At 42.1% G+C, this 17,360-nt stretch overlaps 1 non-coding gene across 1 annotated transcript; it reads right to left on the bottom strand.

The window, feature by feature from the left end:
• Positions 1 to 534: 534 nt before the first annotated feature.
• Positions 535 to 650, bottom strand: LOC115651762. The gene has a single exon (XR_004000432.1). It is a non-coding gene; the product is annotated as a U5 spliceosomal RNA (small nuclear RNA).
• Between the last annotated feature and the right edge of the window lie 16,710 nt (positions 651 to 17,360).

Genomic DNA, 17,360 nt, shown 5'->3' with positions numbered 1-17,360 from the left:
TCCCAGCTTCTCACTTTGGTCCAGCATTATCAGCTGTTGGATACTAATAAAATCAAATGTTATTCCTTAGTCTTTCTATTTCTAGGACCTGTTGAACTGACTTTGTCTATGGGATTTGCCTTCTGCTCACGGGATCAGTGGCATGTTTGCAATAATGACAGCCCACTGGGACTGAAAACACATGGCTGTCCCTGCTAAAGTTATCTCTGACATGAGTGGGCATCAGCTTTGGGATGGGGTTTTGATAATCTAAGGTTTGTCTTTTGGCAGGACCTATTGCCCCCACTGAAACTTGGACTTGGGTTTGTCAAGGTAGAAAGATTCATCTTTACCTTCATTCATAGAATATCAGGGTTGAAAGGGACCTCAGGAGGTCATTGAGTCCAACCCCGTGCTTAAATCAAAGCAGGACCAATCCCCAGATAGATATTCACCCCAGATCCTTGAGTGGCCCCCTCAAGGATTGAACCTGCAACCCTGGGTTTAGCAGGCCAATGCTCAAACTACTGAGCTATCCCTACCCATCAGAATAACAGCCTCACTGAAGAGAAGCCTCAAAAGATTGGATAGAAACTCCTAAACACTCCTCTCCATGGAAATCTTTAGTAAAAGGTGAAAGATTTACACAAGCTGAACAGAAACCAGAGAAGCCGTCTTTCTCACTGTAATGCTTCCTTGGAAAATACAGACCTAAATCTGTGCTCAGACATCATTGTCAAGGCAGGCCATAGGACTTGGAACACTATACCTGTCCCCAACATCCATTTCAGTCCATCATTCCCCATTTCTAACAAAATCCTTCAGATTTTTTATTTAAAAAATGTTTTGTTTTATGGCCACTGTTGACTGATGTTTAGAACTTTCACATTCCCTAACCCTTCTCCCCTTCTTTTTTCTATTGGCCTCCTTCCTTCATTTTCAATTTGTTTGAAATGTAAGAATGTCATTTATTATTTATTATTCTTATACTGCAGTAGTGCCTACATTAACTCTTTGTTATGTCATACATGTCCTTGAGCAAATTCACAAGCCAATGGGGGAAAGGACTTTGTAGGTAAAATTATGTAATAGTAGGCAGTTGCTTTAAGGGACAAATCCTTTTATTTTTCTATCTGTATCTGTGACATATATCAGGAAGCTCCATCTTACAGCATAGGTGCTGATTCAGGAAAGCCCATACACATGTTCTTCACTTTAAGCACTTGCTTAAATCCATCCCTATTCAGCAAAGCACTTAAACATACCCTTCATTCGACTCCAAAAGGATTTAAACATGTTTGAGTGCTTTTCTGAATCTGGTCCATAGTTTCTAACGACATAATTGTTACTCACCAAACAGTGTTCCTGTACATTCTATTTATTTATTCATTTGTACAAGTACTTACTGGGGGGGAAGTTCAGAGTATACAACACATTATTTGTTTCATCGTTGCTGTCTTCAGGTGTATTCCCTAAAACATGTTTAGTCATAATCATTACTGCATAATTCAGAACCTGATGAATTATTCACTAGAGATTTATTACTTTACCAGTTTCTTGTTTTGTTTACTTGAATGTCATCCTTACACATTTCACACAATATATGGCACTACATGAAGGCTCCAATCCAGCAAACCCTCCTTCACGAGTATTCCAGTTGACTGCAATGGGACTACTTATAGGGCTGTAGGTTACTTACATGACTAATGGTTTGTAGGAACACACCCCAGCATTAGGGGCTGTTCTGAAGCCCTTTCTCAGTGAAAATATCTATGTCATGTCCTTGGATATTTTACTTGAGTAAAGGCTGCAGGATCAGGGCCCCGATATTGTAGAGCTGAGTGTGACTGTATATGTAGTTATTCTGATATGGAACAATTTTTTTAACTATTTTTCTATAACATATGGGAGATACGTATCTTGACTACATTGCATTCTGACTTGACCTTGAGATACACAGAGCACCATTAATTTCTATTGTCTGAAATGGAAATTGAGGGTGTCCTGAGTACTGGCTCAGCATAAATCAGACCCAACCATGTAATTATAACTAAAGTTGTGAGAAATTTGTCAGTTCCAGTTGGTAAGCACTGGTGGAAATCTTTTATTTGATTTCAGTTCCAATGAGCTCAATCCATAGATTTCACTTTGCCACACAGGTTCAAACAAACTAAAAAACTCAACGTGAAATTGTTTTGCATCAATCCCAGTTCATTTGAAAGGTTTGTGATCTTTAGTAAACCTTTTGATAAATCTTCAGTTGATTAATACTGAATTGGAACCGAAGGCCTGGTGATTTTTGTGCAGTTTTATAATGAAAGTTTCACACCGCTCTGTTTGTAATATTTATGGCGAGCTCCAAGAACTTTGTTTTAGAAACATAGACAGTATATATAAATGGTTATTCTAGTTGGTAGTAGGGTTTGTAGAAGCATAATTGTGTTTACCTTTCACAGAGCAGATAGATGCTATCGTTTTCATTTTTAAATTATTATACTCTTAAGGTATATTTTTTTTAACTTGAATTACATTAAAACCTATGAAAATTCTTGTGTAGATTTTGTCATTAATAAAATAGCTCTCTACAGTAGTACTAGTTAACACAAACCACAAACTTTTTTATTTATATAGTATTTTGAGTTAGATATATATTATGGTCTCCATTTAGATTGAAATCTCTACAGATTGCTGTTTTTAATCTTGACTAACTGCACAAAACTAATCAAAATTCAAAAAGATATTTCCATATTTCAGTAGCTGCTCTTTGGAAAGAGGACAAAATCAGTCTGAACTGTATTATGTTAAGTGGTGAGTGGCATACTGTATAAAAACAATAGAAAATTACTCCAAATGGCTGCCTCAAATATCTTGATAACTAAATTCTACGTACAGATATTCTATGTCTCCTATGCCCTCTAGCTTCTAGAAGTTGTATTTTCCAACTGCTCCATTTCTTAAATTTAACATACCTGTATACAGCTACATAGTTTTAATTTCCAGTTAACCATAACCTACAGTGAAATAAAGTAAAACAACATCCCCAGGCTTCTCAAGTATAAAACTGTCCCAAGACTGAAGTAGAGTGTTGGCATAGCTTCCACACAGCCATGAAACTTTGGGGTTGGAGTCTCATTTACACTAAGGCCACCCTACACCACTCTGAAAAAGTAAATGCATCTAAAAATGGGCATAAATTACATTTACATCCACTTTAAGACCCCTTTACACTGCCAGAGTTCTGTAAAGGGGCCTGATTACTGAGAATCAGGCCTGTGAATTCCAGGAGTGGGTTATTTCCATCTCAAGAGATAACACAGATAAGACAGATACAGATGGCAAAAACCAAGGTGTGTCTTTATAAATCACACCTTCCTAGGCAATAACATGAGTTCTTTTGAGGTAGCACTTGCCCTGTGAAGCCTTATCAGAGCAAATCATGCCTCTGATGGAACTTAGAAGCTCTTCAAGAAAGACCCTATGTCCTATTGCACACAGGAGAACGGCTCCTTTCTGAAGCCTTAAAGAACTCCACCAGACTATAACTGGATCAGGATGTCTTGCCGTGGGTGCATGGTAGGTTACCCTTTGTCCTGACCATCTTGGGGAGTGCCCCAGCTATGGACGTATTTGTCCTGAAGAATTCCTAAGCAAGTTTATGTAAAATGTTTTCTGATGTGTAATAAGATCTTTGTATGTTGTAACATCTAAAAGATAGCTTTTGAAAATATGTACTTAAAAAGGGAGAGAAAATAAATAACCTAAAAATTCTTTGTTCAGAGGTGATTCAACCTAATGGTTACAGTAAATGGCAAAGAGTCAGGAGAACTTGGATCTATTCCTGACTGCCTCTGATTCACTGTGGCCTATTTCTCTATCTGTACAATATGAGTAGTAATATTTACCTTTTAAAATTATTAATTATCATTATTATAAGGTGGTGGCATCCCAACAATTTTGGCATTTGCAGAACAAGGTAATACTTTTAGCTCAGACTGGAAAAAAATATAGACAATACAGACATTTTGTCTGTTTTGTAAACCTCATTAAAGATAAGCAAAGAGGTATCTTCACAAAATACCTCCCAAGCTGTAGAAAATTAAAATGTGTATATTTATTAACTATGACATTCGTGCAGAAATAGTCAGTGCTTAAAGTTTATGAAAATGATTTGACTACACAGTGCATATAGAATGACTATTTTAAATGCCTGTTTGTAGACCTTCATATGAACCAGAGATGCTTTTTGTTTAAGTCCATTGCCCTGACATTTGATTTTTTTAAAAAACATTTTATTTTAATTCTCAATCTATTTCTTTTGCCTTAAGAAAATATATCTTAAGGCTTCTACTTTGACACCCATAAATCCACATGAATGTTAAAGAAAGAATGTATAGCCTAAGGAAAAACAACCCTTAGCTAACTAATGGTACAAATTTTGCATGAGACATATTCTCCGCCAAAAAATATTTCAAAGCTGGAATGCTCCTCTCCAGGGGTGGCTCCAGGCCCCAGCACGCTAAGCGCGTGCTTGGGGTGGCATGCCATGGGGGGGCGCTCTGCCGGTCGCAGGGAGGGCCGTAGGCAGGCTGCCTTTGGCAGCATGCCTATGGAGGGTCCGCTGGTCCCACGGCTCTGGTGGACCTCCTGCAGGCGTGCCTGCGGAGGGTCCGCTGGTCCCGTGGCTTCAGTGGAGCCATGGGACCAGTGGACCCTCCGCAGGCATGCCTGCGGGAGGTCCGCTGGAGCTGCGGGACCGGCGACTGGCAGAGCGCCCCCCCACGGCAAGCCACCATGCTTGGGGCTGCGAAATATCTAGAGCCGCCCCTGTTCCTTTCAGGTCTCTGGGGGAGAACTAATGAGTGAAAACCTTTGAGGGTACATCTACACTGGGATAAAAGACCCATGGCATGGATGTGGCTAGTCCAGGTCAGCTGACTTGGGTTTGTGGAGCTTGGCCTGTGGAGATATTCAGGGTTAGGCTAGGGTTGCCAGGCATCTGGTTTTCTACAAGAATGCCTGGTTGAAAAGAGACCCTGGAGGCTCGGGGCCGTTAAAAGTCCAGTTGGCTGCCCACAGCATGGCAGGCAGGGTGACTGCCTGGCTTAACGTGGTTCCCAGGAAGCTTCCAGCATATCCGTTTTGCTCCTAAGCACAGGGGCGGTCACTGGGATTCCACACACTGCCCCCAACTCTGAACCCCAGCTCCGCAGCTCCCATTTGGCCAGGAACCACAGCCAATAGGAGCTGAAGGGGTGGTGCCTGCAGGCAAGGGCAGTGTGTGTAGCCACCGGGCCACCCCTGCACCTGGGAGCCAGAGGGAGCTATTTCCACTTCCGGGAACTGCCTTGGATAAGTGCTGCCTAGAGCCTGCACTCCTCACCTCCTCCTGCACCCCAACCCCCTGCTCCAGCCCTGAGCCCCTTCCTGCACCCAAACTCCCTCCCTGAGCCTGCACCCCACACCCCTACCCAGTCCCAGCCCACGCTGCTTCTTGCAGCTCCCATTGGCCGGGAATGGCAAACCACAGCCACTGGGAGCTGTGGGCAGCCATGCCTGTGAACAGTCAATGTAAACAATGCCTCTTCAGTCATCAGGCTGACTACCAGGCCTACCTTGACTTGTTCGGACAAGTATGTCTGAAGGCGAAGCAAGAACAAGAACAAGAAATTAGTTCATGAGACCTCATGGGGCCTCAATATTTGAATAATACTCACTGAAGTGCTCTGGAGACAAACAGGTCTGGGCTCAAGGGGTGATGTGGCCGGTAGGGTCCAAAGCGCAATGTTTTCTGCACAGAGCTGATGGACTTGCCCCTGCAGTGCCTGATTCTCAGTGACTGGCTGTGCAATCCATGCCTTCATGGCTTGATTGTCTATCTGGAGGCAGGTCACTTGTTCATGACACACCAGCCCTCCTTGAGGTAGGGGAAGCTCTGCTTTGTCCATACCCCACTGGACCGCAACTGTTGTAGATCTGGATATAGGCAGTCATTACTAGTGGTCAGAACCGTGGTGGTCATGCCTCGTGGTCAGAGCAGGGGTTAGGCACCAGGAACTAGAGCTCAGAGACAGAGCTGGGAATCAAGCCAAAGGTCAGAGCCAGAGCCAGAAATCAAGCCAAGGGTCAGAGCCGAAGACAGTAGCCAGAGGTAGGGCATAAAAGCAGGGATCTGGATCAATGAAAGAGGGGAGGAATTAGGAACAAGGCAAGGCTCAGGAGCTAGGTAAGTAGGCAGGGTCTGATGTGTCAGCCAACCAGGGATTCATCTATTTTCTCAGACAACTTCCTGTGCCTCCTTCTGACTTAAATAGTGAGTCTGAGCCAATTGGAGAGGGCAAGATGTCTCCTCCAATTGGGAGTTTCATAGGCGGTACCTATGAGCAAGGGCCCATCAGCCTGCAAAAGTCCCTACTGGTACCAGCAAGCTGCTGGATTGTGGCTGTGGTCTGAGAACTGCCTGAGGAGCTGAAAACCAATATTCAAGACCTGTGATCCCTTACAGCCAACCAAGGTTCAGAGTTCTTCCCAGGTAAGGAAATAATCATGTAATACATAATTTGGAAATAAAAGCTATATACTTTCTGAAACAGAATATTACAATGCAGGAACATCCTCCCTGGTGGACTTTAAAAGGTGCAAGGGAAACATATAGGCTAATTAAAAATAAAGGACAATTTTTTTTTGCTGAACTAGGAAAGAATGAACTGTATTTTATAACAATAATAAAAGGGTAAATATGTAGAAAAATATATAAATAAATACCCAAACCCAGGGCCGGTGCTTCCATTTAGGCGACCTAGGCGGTCGCCTAGGGCACTAGGATTTGAGGGGATGGCATTTTGCCACCCTCGGCGGCAATTTGGCGGCGGGGGGTCCTTCCATGCTCCAGGTCTTCGGCGGCAATTCTGCGGCGGGTCCTTCACTCACTCTGGGACCCGCCGCTAAAGTGCCCAGAAGACGGGGAGCCGCGGAAGGACTCCCCAGCCGCGCCAATGACCAGGAATGCAGAAGGACCCTCGCCTAGGGCACCAAAAACCCTGCCGCTGCTTCTGCCCAAACCTTGTCACTAAAGACAAAATGGGCCTTATTTTTCAAAGCTATGAGCACCAGAACTCAGATTGAAACCATGGGAAGCTGTGAGTGGTCAGCTACTTTGAAAATGAGGCACATAATGCATCCTCAACTTGTCTAGAAATCCTATGATGATATATCCATCTGGAGAGGAACAAAAATATTCTCAGATCCAAATTACCCAGCATGTTTTAAAAATTACCCACTTCATGCAGATATTCAATCAGCTAATTATACACGACAATGTTGAATTAAATAACCAATACCAAAATTTACTACTGTCGGTTAAAGGCTGCTTTTTGGCAAGGCTCTGTGACAGAAGCAATAGCATTAGCTCTGCTCATTTCTTACACAGCAGACTATGGAAGCTTTCAGGAAGATTAATTCAAGTCTACCCACAAAAGAGAAGAAAAGAGATTTAAATAACTGGACAGAGTTACTGTGTAAATCTACCTGCATTATTTTAAAATTATATCTAGTTACTACATTTTCAGTGAAGTTGAAGCCCAGGGCTTGGTCTTTCACAACACAGGTGCCGACTGTCCCATGTATAAGAACAAGGTAAAAAGTGATAAGCATAACCAGAGACAGAAGGGAAACATACCCTGTAATAATGAAAGTACTGTTTTACAGCCACCATTATCCTATCGGTAGAGGTCAAGCCAAAGAAGCAGCACATAATTAAGCACCATATTTGCATGCTGAGGATCACCATGTCTCCTCTGATATACTCATTCTCTGTCTTCACCCTGGTGCTTTTTCATTTTGTACTCTGGAGAGCCAGAGATTTACTCTGGCTTGTGGAAGCAGTCTGAGATTTATTCTGAGTCAGTGCAGAGGACTGTGCCTAGTGCATAGCATAACTTTTCTCATGCCCACATGTTGCTTTGATTCACATTTGCACTGGAGATCAATACCACCACACAATGACATACAAAATGAAGGCCCAAGAAGTCTGCAATAACAGTGAGATGGGTCGTGAGCAACTATACACGTCACCTCACAAAGGCTTTGGTTATGCACATTTAAAATAACCATTTGTTAAAGAAAAACAGTTTTGACAGTTTATTAAAACATTAGAACCAAAATGGTTTGTATATCCTCTTCAACATTAATACAAACACTTGTATATGACTAATCTGTATTATGCTGCCTGACTGAACACTAAATAACTTAGATAGGATGCTGCCCATAAAGTGTAAGCCATTTATACTGCACTAGCATTTTATTTTCTGTCCACTTTCAGCACTGCTTAAAATGGCAGTGTAATTAAAAAATGAAAAGGTAGTACAATGGAAACTGTACATTCCCTTATTAAATGCTAATTTCTAAATATATTTTGTATAGTATACAATCTGCACCTGTGCTGTGAAAGACCAAGCCCTGGGATTTATTTTTTAAAAGAAAGCTAAGGACTTTTTTTTGGCAATTTCATCAACACAGACAGTCATGAAAAATGAAACAAGATGTTTTCCCCAGTTGCTCATGAAGTCAAATTATCAAAATTATCCATAAACTCTTGATCAATCCTGTATTCCTTGTGCACCCAAAAATGGATCGAATACACTGAACATTTGGGTGCAAAAGGAGCAGGGTAAGACTGTGTGACTGTCAACAGCAACCCCCTAACAGCTAGTAGCCTTATAATAGCTGGCAACCATTAGGAGAGGGATATTTCGGTAACAACCGTAAGTTTAAAAAAAAACATTAGTTTCCTGACATGTAGTTTTGTCTCCCTGGAATGGGAACCTGCTGTTCCATCAGGCTTCAAAAGGAATAGGTATTGTTCATCTCTTGCAAGTCAAAAAAATATTTTCTTCCTCCTGCCCTGACCCCAGCAATGCTTTTTGGTGCCATGGCCCTCTAATGCATTATACTGACATTGCTCCCTGAGTTACCATAAGAAAGAGAAAAAGGAAGAAGAAGCAGATTTGAAATGAGATATGAGACTAAATATTGCTCCCTTAGAAAAAGAAGTGAGAAATAAAAATATACCATCTCTTTTCTTTCCAACCGGAACACGCAAATAGAAATACCCTAAAGTTACTGAATTGAAGAAGATACCTAAAGTCTCCAACCTGAAATTAGCTCTGCACATGGAAAGGTTAAGCATGGGAACTGGATGAAGTTTGCCTAAACCTTTTTTCATCATGAAGAACCTGGAGTAGAAACCTGAACTTCTCTTTTCATATGACTGAAGCTATTATTCCTAGGAAGAGATTTACTACATAGCCTTGTCTTTTCATCCAATCCTAAAGGACAGGAAAAGTCTTTTGAAAGTCTGTGGGTAAAGTCTTTTGAAAGTCTGTGGGTAAGCCAGGCCTGAGAAATTTGAGAGCTTATGTCATTAACAGATGGTTAAGGGTTAATGCCTCTTTTACCTGTAAAGGGTTAAAAAGTTCACCTCGCCTAGCTAATACCTGACCAAAGGAACCAATGGGGGAACAAGATGTTTCAAAAGGAAGGAGGGAAGTTTTTCCTTTGTTTAGAGTTTCAGTTTCAGCCGGAGTGAAAAAGATCAAGGAACCAGCCTCTTATCAGAGTAGTAAGTTTTAGAAAGGAATAAATAGGTTTATGTTTATTTTCTTTGTAACTTGTCTTGGTACCATTAGGGAATTATCAAAATTGGGTATTTGGGTTTTTTTTTTTGTGTAACTAAATTTGTGCCCAGGGGAACATCCTCTGTGTTTTAAATCTGTTGTCTGTGAGAGTGGCTGGTATGCTAATCTCTCCCGGAGGGTTTTCTTTTACCTTTCTGTTCTTTAATTAAAAGCCTTTTTCTTAATACCTGATTGATTTTTCCTTGTTTTTTAGATCCAAGGGGGTTGGTTCTGGATCCACCCGGAGTTGGTGGGAGAAAGGGAGGGAGATGGTTAATTTCTCTTTGTTTTAAGATCCAAGGGATTTGGATCTGTGTTCACCAGGGAATTGATGAAGTACCTCAAGACTATCCAGGGAAAAAGGTGGTACTTGGGGGTAGTGGCAGCAATACCAGATCTAAGCTAGTAATTAAACTTAGAAGTGTCCATGTAGGTCCCCACATCTGTACTCTAAAGTTCAGAGTGGGGAAGGAACCTTGACAGCTTATCTATTAGAAAAGGTACCACCACAGGCTGAGAAGAAATTCTTGACACTTTCTTCTAGAAGCAGGTGGGACTAAGCTAGCAGGACTTCCACTTTCTTGTGTAAAATTCCTGTCTGGCTCTGGCAGCCTCTGGCTGATAATGAGGAAGAATTTTCTAACCCTTGTGGATTGAAATGGGCAGAACAATTGGTAGTTTTAGTATGGCTAGAATTTATGGCTGCAGTAAAATTACATGAAGCTCCCTTGAATGCCTCTCAGTAATGGATGGCTGGGCATATCTTTATTTAGATCTGTTAATCCTTAAAGGCTTTTACTGAGAACTTGTCACAAGAGTTTCACCCTGTCAAAATGTGCCTGAGCCAGACTGCCTCTGGAAATATTGTGTGTATGGAGAGCCTGGAGCCATGTGTTTGAGCCAGGGTATTGCAGAGAACAGATATAGTGGACAATCTGGTGCTGTGACAGAAGGGAGAAAGCACAGAGAAACCCTAACATAATCTAAATAGAATACAACTTCCTTTAGTCAGCCTTTTATTATTTCTTTGGGAACTTTTTTCTGAGACCACAAAAAGGAGCAGTGAATGGACAGTGCCGTTTCAGCTGATGCCATATATGTGCTATATGAAGCATATGCAGCATATGAAGGAATGGAAGAAGATTCAAAGCCTCTTTCAAAAAAACTTTAATCCTGTGGTCCACAAAGTTCTTTGGAGAACCTACCCATTAGCTGAGAGAAAAATCTTTTTGCTTGAGAATGATCCTGACTGAGACAAGTCAATGGTCAAGACAGAAAAAAAAACCTGGTGGCAATATTAGATGTGACTTGGTACAGTTTCGTAGAGATGTTTATTGATGGAACTCTACTTGACATGGTTGGATCACTCAGAATCACAAGTAGGCTTATGAGATTCTGACATGTGAAAACAGTTCTACATTTAACTACACCTCATCTTGAGGGCATTCTGGGTGGTGAGATATTGATTGGTTGGTTTAACTATCTTCATATTGGAATAGATCAATTCAAACTAAATTTCAATGCATTCTGTGATTCAGAGTGCTCAGAACAGGAAGCAAATTCCCTTTTATTAGCTGAGGACTGGAGCAGATGCCTGTTACAGCAAAGAGAATCCTCAGTTTGGTTCTTTGGGGAGGGGTTTATGGCGCTGGCATTGAGAGTCCTGAAAGAGAAAAGTAGTGTCCTATCCTTGATGCTTAGACTAGGATGAAAGGGGAAATAGAAGCTATCTAAGGAGGCAAGGAGAAACCATGATTAAGAGCATGGTTTAGATTTGTGGACAATTGGCTGAAAACAATGTGAAGTGAATAGAGATTGACTGAATGGAGCAGGAATCTTAAAGCATTTAGGAAGGAGGAAAGGGGTGCTTGAGATGATCATCTTCTGAGTCAAACAAGCTATTCAAGTAGTGGATCACTTGCAGCTTGGAAGGATCTATCTCTGGAAAGGGAGTCCGTAGGGGAGCCCTGGAAAAGAAATCTTGCAGGGACTGAGGTAGGAAAAGGAGACTGGTTTTAAACCCTTCCTTGGAACATTGTGGACAGTAAGAACCATTCAGTGCAGTAGCTTGAAGAATCAATCCCACACAACCCACGCTTCTTCCCACACTGACTAATTTGAGGCTTGCTGGTTTGGTGTTGCAGCAGGAGGACTCGAAAGAACAGAACCAAGGGTGGAAAAAAATGACTGAGGAAGGGGCACTGCCAGCATGGGGAGCTGAATGCAAGAACTTGTGCCTTTTGACGTTAATGGTTGGGCCCTGATCAACAGCTGAAGCACTGAAGTGGATGAGGATTTACTGCTGGGCTAGAGGAGTCCACAGACTTCATAAAAGTCTTCTGCTGAACACTCTGTCTCTTCCAGGGTGTCAAGGTTCCTTCCCCACTCTGAACTTTAGGGTACAGATGTGGGGACCTGCAAGGACACTTCTAAGCTTAATTACTAGCTTAGATCTGGTATCGCTGCCACCATCCAGAATTTTCAGTGTCTGGATCACTCCCTTTCCCCCCCAAAACCTTCCCCTCCCTGGGTAGCTTTGGGAGACTCCTTCACCAATTCGCTGGTGAGTCCAGATCCAATCCCTTGGATCTTAAAACAAGGAGAAATTAACCATCCCCCCTCCTTTCTCCCACCAGTCCCTGGTGAGTCCAGATTCAATCCCCTTGGATCTAAAAACAAGTAAAAATCAATCAGGTACTAAGAAAAAGGCTTTTAATTAAAGAAAAGAAAGGTAAAAGAAAACCCTTTGGGAGGGATTAGCATACCAACTACTCTCACAGACAACAGATTCAAAACACAGAGGATGTTCCCCTGGGCACAAATTTAGTTACACAAAGAAAATACCCAAATACCCAATTTTGATAATTCCCTAATGATACCAAGACAAGTTACAAAGAAAATAAACATAAACCTATTTATTCCTTTCTAAAACTTACTACTCTGATAAGAGGCTGGTTCCTTGATCTTTTTCACTCCGGCTGAAACTGAAACGCTAAACAAAGGAAAAATTTCCCTCCTTCCTTTTGAAACATCTTATCCCCCATTGGTTCCTCTGGTCAGGTATTAGCTAGGCTAGGTGAACTTTTTAACCCTTTACAGGTAAAAGAGGCATTAACCCATAACCATCTGTTTATGATCCAGGAAAAGGCTAAACTGGGAAGGAGATGAAGAATTTGTCAAAAGTATCTGAGGAAAAGAGCTCTCAGATAGCTACTGAGGAAACTCCTGCCTCACCATATAGAAGCAGAAGACTGCAGATCGATGTAAGTGCAGTTAACCAGTCCTGACTGTAAAGGGCACTGGCAGGAATACTGTACTAGAAAAAAAAGGAGCACAACGTCTTGCCTGCCTCTGAGAATTTGAAACAGTGGAAAAGCTCAAGCAACAGGTTCCCATGAGAAAAATAAACACTGAATTTGCTGTTAGTGACATTTCTCCACTGGTCTTTTAAATAAGTACATTCTTTCTTGAAACAAGACTGTACATATGCAAAGTATTTTCATTTATCTTGAGCAGCTCAACTATCTGTTGCTGTGAAATAAATATTGTTCATTTGAATCTAAAAAAGAAAACAAAAACAAGACTAATTTCTTTTCTATTCTAGTTTCTTTGGTAAACTTATGGAAAAAATTAAAGTACACACTAAAATGACTTTTCTTACCACTAATCTGAGCCTGCATCTCTTTAAGAGATTAGTGTTTTCACATTAATGTCTTATTAACAAACTTCACCTTTACACCTAAACTCCCGGAGTTGTCCAAGTTTAATGCACATCACTTTTCTAAAAACAGTAGGATACTATCTTCATGTTTTTAGACAATGTTATATCTCAATAAAATGTATTCTAATGTTCAAAGCTATGTCGGAGCTATTACTGAGTACATAATGACAGATGTGCTCCTCTGTGTTGTTGAAGTAACAGGACCAAAGATATCACTGTAGAGTAATATAGGTTAATCTTCTTAGAAACTATATACATCTGAATTCTAGACATAGCAGAACTCTAGATTATTGTGGTAATAAATGCAGTTTGTGTTTAGTTAAGAAAAAAGTATCAAGCACTGCATGTAGAGAAAAAAAATTTATATTCAAGTTAATTTCAAACATAATATGTAGTATGAAATTCGCCACAGCCCTCCATCCCACTTAAATCCCACTGGAGAGGGTAGTTTGGGAATCATGCAATCATAAGGCTTCTGTAATTTAACCCAAAGAGCCATAAACATAGCCAAGGATTGGATATAGGAGTGTCTCCCACCACATAGCCTTTCCACCAATCATGCCCCTTTTCCCTACACTTGCCACAGTGGTGCAGGAGCCTTAATGATTGCTCCTCACCATGAGATGATCATCACTTCAGTGGAATGATCCTCCCTGGATTCGTGAAGCTGACTTTAGGGTCAGATAGCACTTGCAGTGCAGTGCAGAACAAAATAGACTCAAAGACTATGTCTACACTGCACACCAGTGGTGGTTGCAATGTATAGGGTATGTGTGGCTGTGTGCCAGAGTGAAAAAGCTGTCCACACATCAGTGAAAAGCAATGGCAGAGGAGAAAGGGCTCAGTAACTCCCTGCTGCCAAAGCCTTTCACTGCAGCAAGGAAAGACTCTTGTAGGGGAAAGACAGTGGGGAAAGGCTCTCCCTGCTGCCTCCCATCTGTGAAAGCCTTTCACTGCTGCTGAAGTCTTTCCCTGAAGCAGGGAAAGGCTCCAGCTGCAGAAAACTGGCAGAGCCTTTCCCCATTGTCAGAGTTTTTTCCTGCAGTGGGGAAAGGCTTAAGCAGCAGGGAGACAGTGGGACATTACACTGCTAAAAACAGCAGTGTATATATGGGGGCACTGCTTGGACAAGTGAAATGCTGTGTAGGACACATAGCCACAAGCTTCAGATGTCTCATTACTTGCCTAAGCAGTGCCTCACCACCTACACAGCTATTTATACTGATCCTAGGAGGGCTAGCCATATATCTGCTGTACACACCTCTATAACAGGTGTTCAGTGTAGATATACCCAGAGTATCTAGCCCAGCCAGTATATTGAAAAGTCAGCAGTTTTCTTCTGTAGGAGACAGGACCCATGTTGGTTGGAAGGTGTCCTCCATGGATTTTCTCCAATTTCCCTTTACTCCACTCTCTGTTCTTCAGCTTCTCTAACCCTGGCCCCTGAATAGACACAGAGTATGTCTACACTACAGGATTATTCTGATTTTACAGAAACTGGTTTTTAGAAACAGATTGCATAAAGTCGAGTGCACATGGCCACACTAAGCATATTAATTTGGGGGTGTGTGCCCATGTACTGAGGCTAGCGTTGATTTCCAGAGCATTGCACTGTGGGTAGTTATCCTATAGCTATTCCATAGTTCCCACAGTCTCCCCCACCCATTAGAATTCTGGGTTGAGATCACAATGCATGATGGGGCAAAAACAGTGTAGCGAGTGATTCTGGGTAAATGTCATCAGTCAATCCTCCCTCCGTGAAAGCAACGACAGACTATCATTTCGTGCCCTTTTCCCTGGATTGCCCTGGCAGACGCCATAGCAAGGCAACCATGGAGCCCGTTCAGCCTTTTTTCACTGTCACCATATGACAGTCTACTGGTTGCTGCTGACAGACGTAGTACTGCAGTGCTACACAGCAGCATCCCCTTGCCTTTGCAAGTTAGCAGAGACGGTTACCAGCCCTACTGTACCGTCTGCTGCCTTGCAAGTTGATAATGACAGTTACCAGTCATATTGTATCATCTGCTGTTGTCATGGGTGCTCCTGGCTGGCCTCGGTGGTCATTCCCTTCTTTAAGTTTTGTCTAATGAAGAGTCAGTCCTGCCTAGAATATCAGACAAGCCTACTAAAGAACCAGAGAGGCAAACAGTCACTCCGGGTCAGAGCCCCAGACATCCGACAGAAATGATGAGCTGCATGGCATTCTAGGGGGTCCCCCTGCAACAACCCCACCTGTTGCTTCCCTCCTCCCTCACCCCTCCTAGGCTACCATGGCAGTTATCCCCCCATTTGTGTGATGAAGTAATAAAGAATGCAGAAATAAGAAACAACACTGACTTTATTGCCTCCGCAAGCAGAGATAAAAGGGGGAAAGGAAGGCAGCCCCCAGCTGCTGTGATATTCCAGGCAGGACTGAATCTCCATTAGACAAAGCTTAAAGAAGGGAATGACCAGGAGTCATTCCCATTTTTGCCCAGGGTGCCCCCAGCCGACCTCACTGAGGCCAGTCAGGAGCACTCATGGGATGATGATGCCGGATATCAGTCATATTGTACCATCCGCCATCAGGAAGGAAAGGGAAGGGAATGCTGCTGTGCAGTGCTGCAGCACCACATCTGCAACAGCATCCAGTAGACATATGGTGACACTGAAAAAAGGCGAGAAAGGATTTTTTTCCCTTTTCTTTCATGGGGTGGGGGGTGACGACATATACCCTGAACCACCCCTGACAATGTTTTTGACCCTTCAGGTTTTGGGAGCTCAGCCAAGAATGCAAATGGTTTTCAGAGAGTGTGGGAACTGTGGGATAGCTAGAGTCCTCTGTCCCCACTCCCTCTGTGAGCGTCCATTTGATTCTTTGGCTTTCCGTTACACTTGTCTCAGCTCCTTACGTTTCATGCAGCACTGTGTTGAGTCCTTATTGTGGCCTCTGTCTATCATAGCCTTGGAGATTTTTTCAAATGCTTTGGCATTTTGTCTTTTGGAACAGAGTTCTGATAGAACAGATTCATCTCCCCATACAGTGATCAGCTTCAGTATCTCCCGTACGGTCCATGCTGGAGCTCTTTTTTGATTCTGGGACTGCATGGTCACCTGTGCTGATCAAAGCTCCACGCTGGGCAAACAGGAATGAAATTCAAAAGTTCGCAGGGCTTTTCCTGTCTACCTGGCCAGTGCATTCGCGTTAGATTGCTGTCCAGAGCAATCACAATGGTGCACTGTGGGATAGCGCCCGGAGGCCAATCCCATCTAATTGTGGCCACATTAACCCTAATCCGAAATAGCAATACAAATTTCAGCGCTACTCCCCTCATCGGGGAGGAGAACAGATATCGATATTAAGAGCCCTTTATATCGATATAAAGGGCTTTGTTGTGTGGATGGGTGCAGGGTTAATGTGATTTAACGCTGCTAAATTCTATACAAACTCGTAGTGTAGACCAGGCCACAGTCTCAGACACTGGTTAATCAAAGAAACTGCTTCTTTGCAGTTTCTTCAGCCTGTAATTGTCATCCTGAATCCCTTTCTCTCATTTATTCTGTCTCTCATTTCAATCTCAGCTAAATACATGTCTTTTCTCCTTTGTCTATCCCCCTACTATTTAACTATGTAAACCATTTTGGGATATAGATTGTATGAAAGAGGCTATACAAAACTGTTGTCTTGCTCTATACATTATGACGTTTGTTACTACCAGGAACTGTGGGGTGTTATTCAGTTTAATCATTTTGTAATTATTTTTTAGCTACTGGTTCATGAGTTTGTAAAAGGGAAAATGTTTTCTCTATTCTGAACATTCAAACTTTAGTTCTCAAGAACCACTCTAGGGTCTGTAGTTAGATAAGAAATAGGAAGTACCATATGGGAGCAAGCCAATGATCCTTCTAATCTGATATCCACATTTGGCTAATGCCAGATGCTTTTTAAAAAAACTATGCAATAAACTAACAATGGTTTAAATGAAAAATCAGTTTCTCAATCCAAA

The sequence above is a fragment of the Gopherus evgoodei genome, chromosome 4 (genome assembly GCF_007399415.2).
Source record: "Gopherus evgoodei ecotype Sinaloan lineage chromosome 4, rGopEvg1_v1.p, whole genome shotgun sequence".
NCBI lineage: Eukaryota > Metazoa > Chordata > Testudines > Testudinidae > Gopherus > Gopherus evgoodei.
The sequence above is the reverse complement of the archived record's forward strand: the minus strand, read 5'-3'. Positions and strand labels throughout refer to the sequence as shown.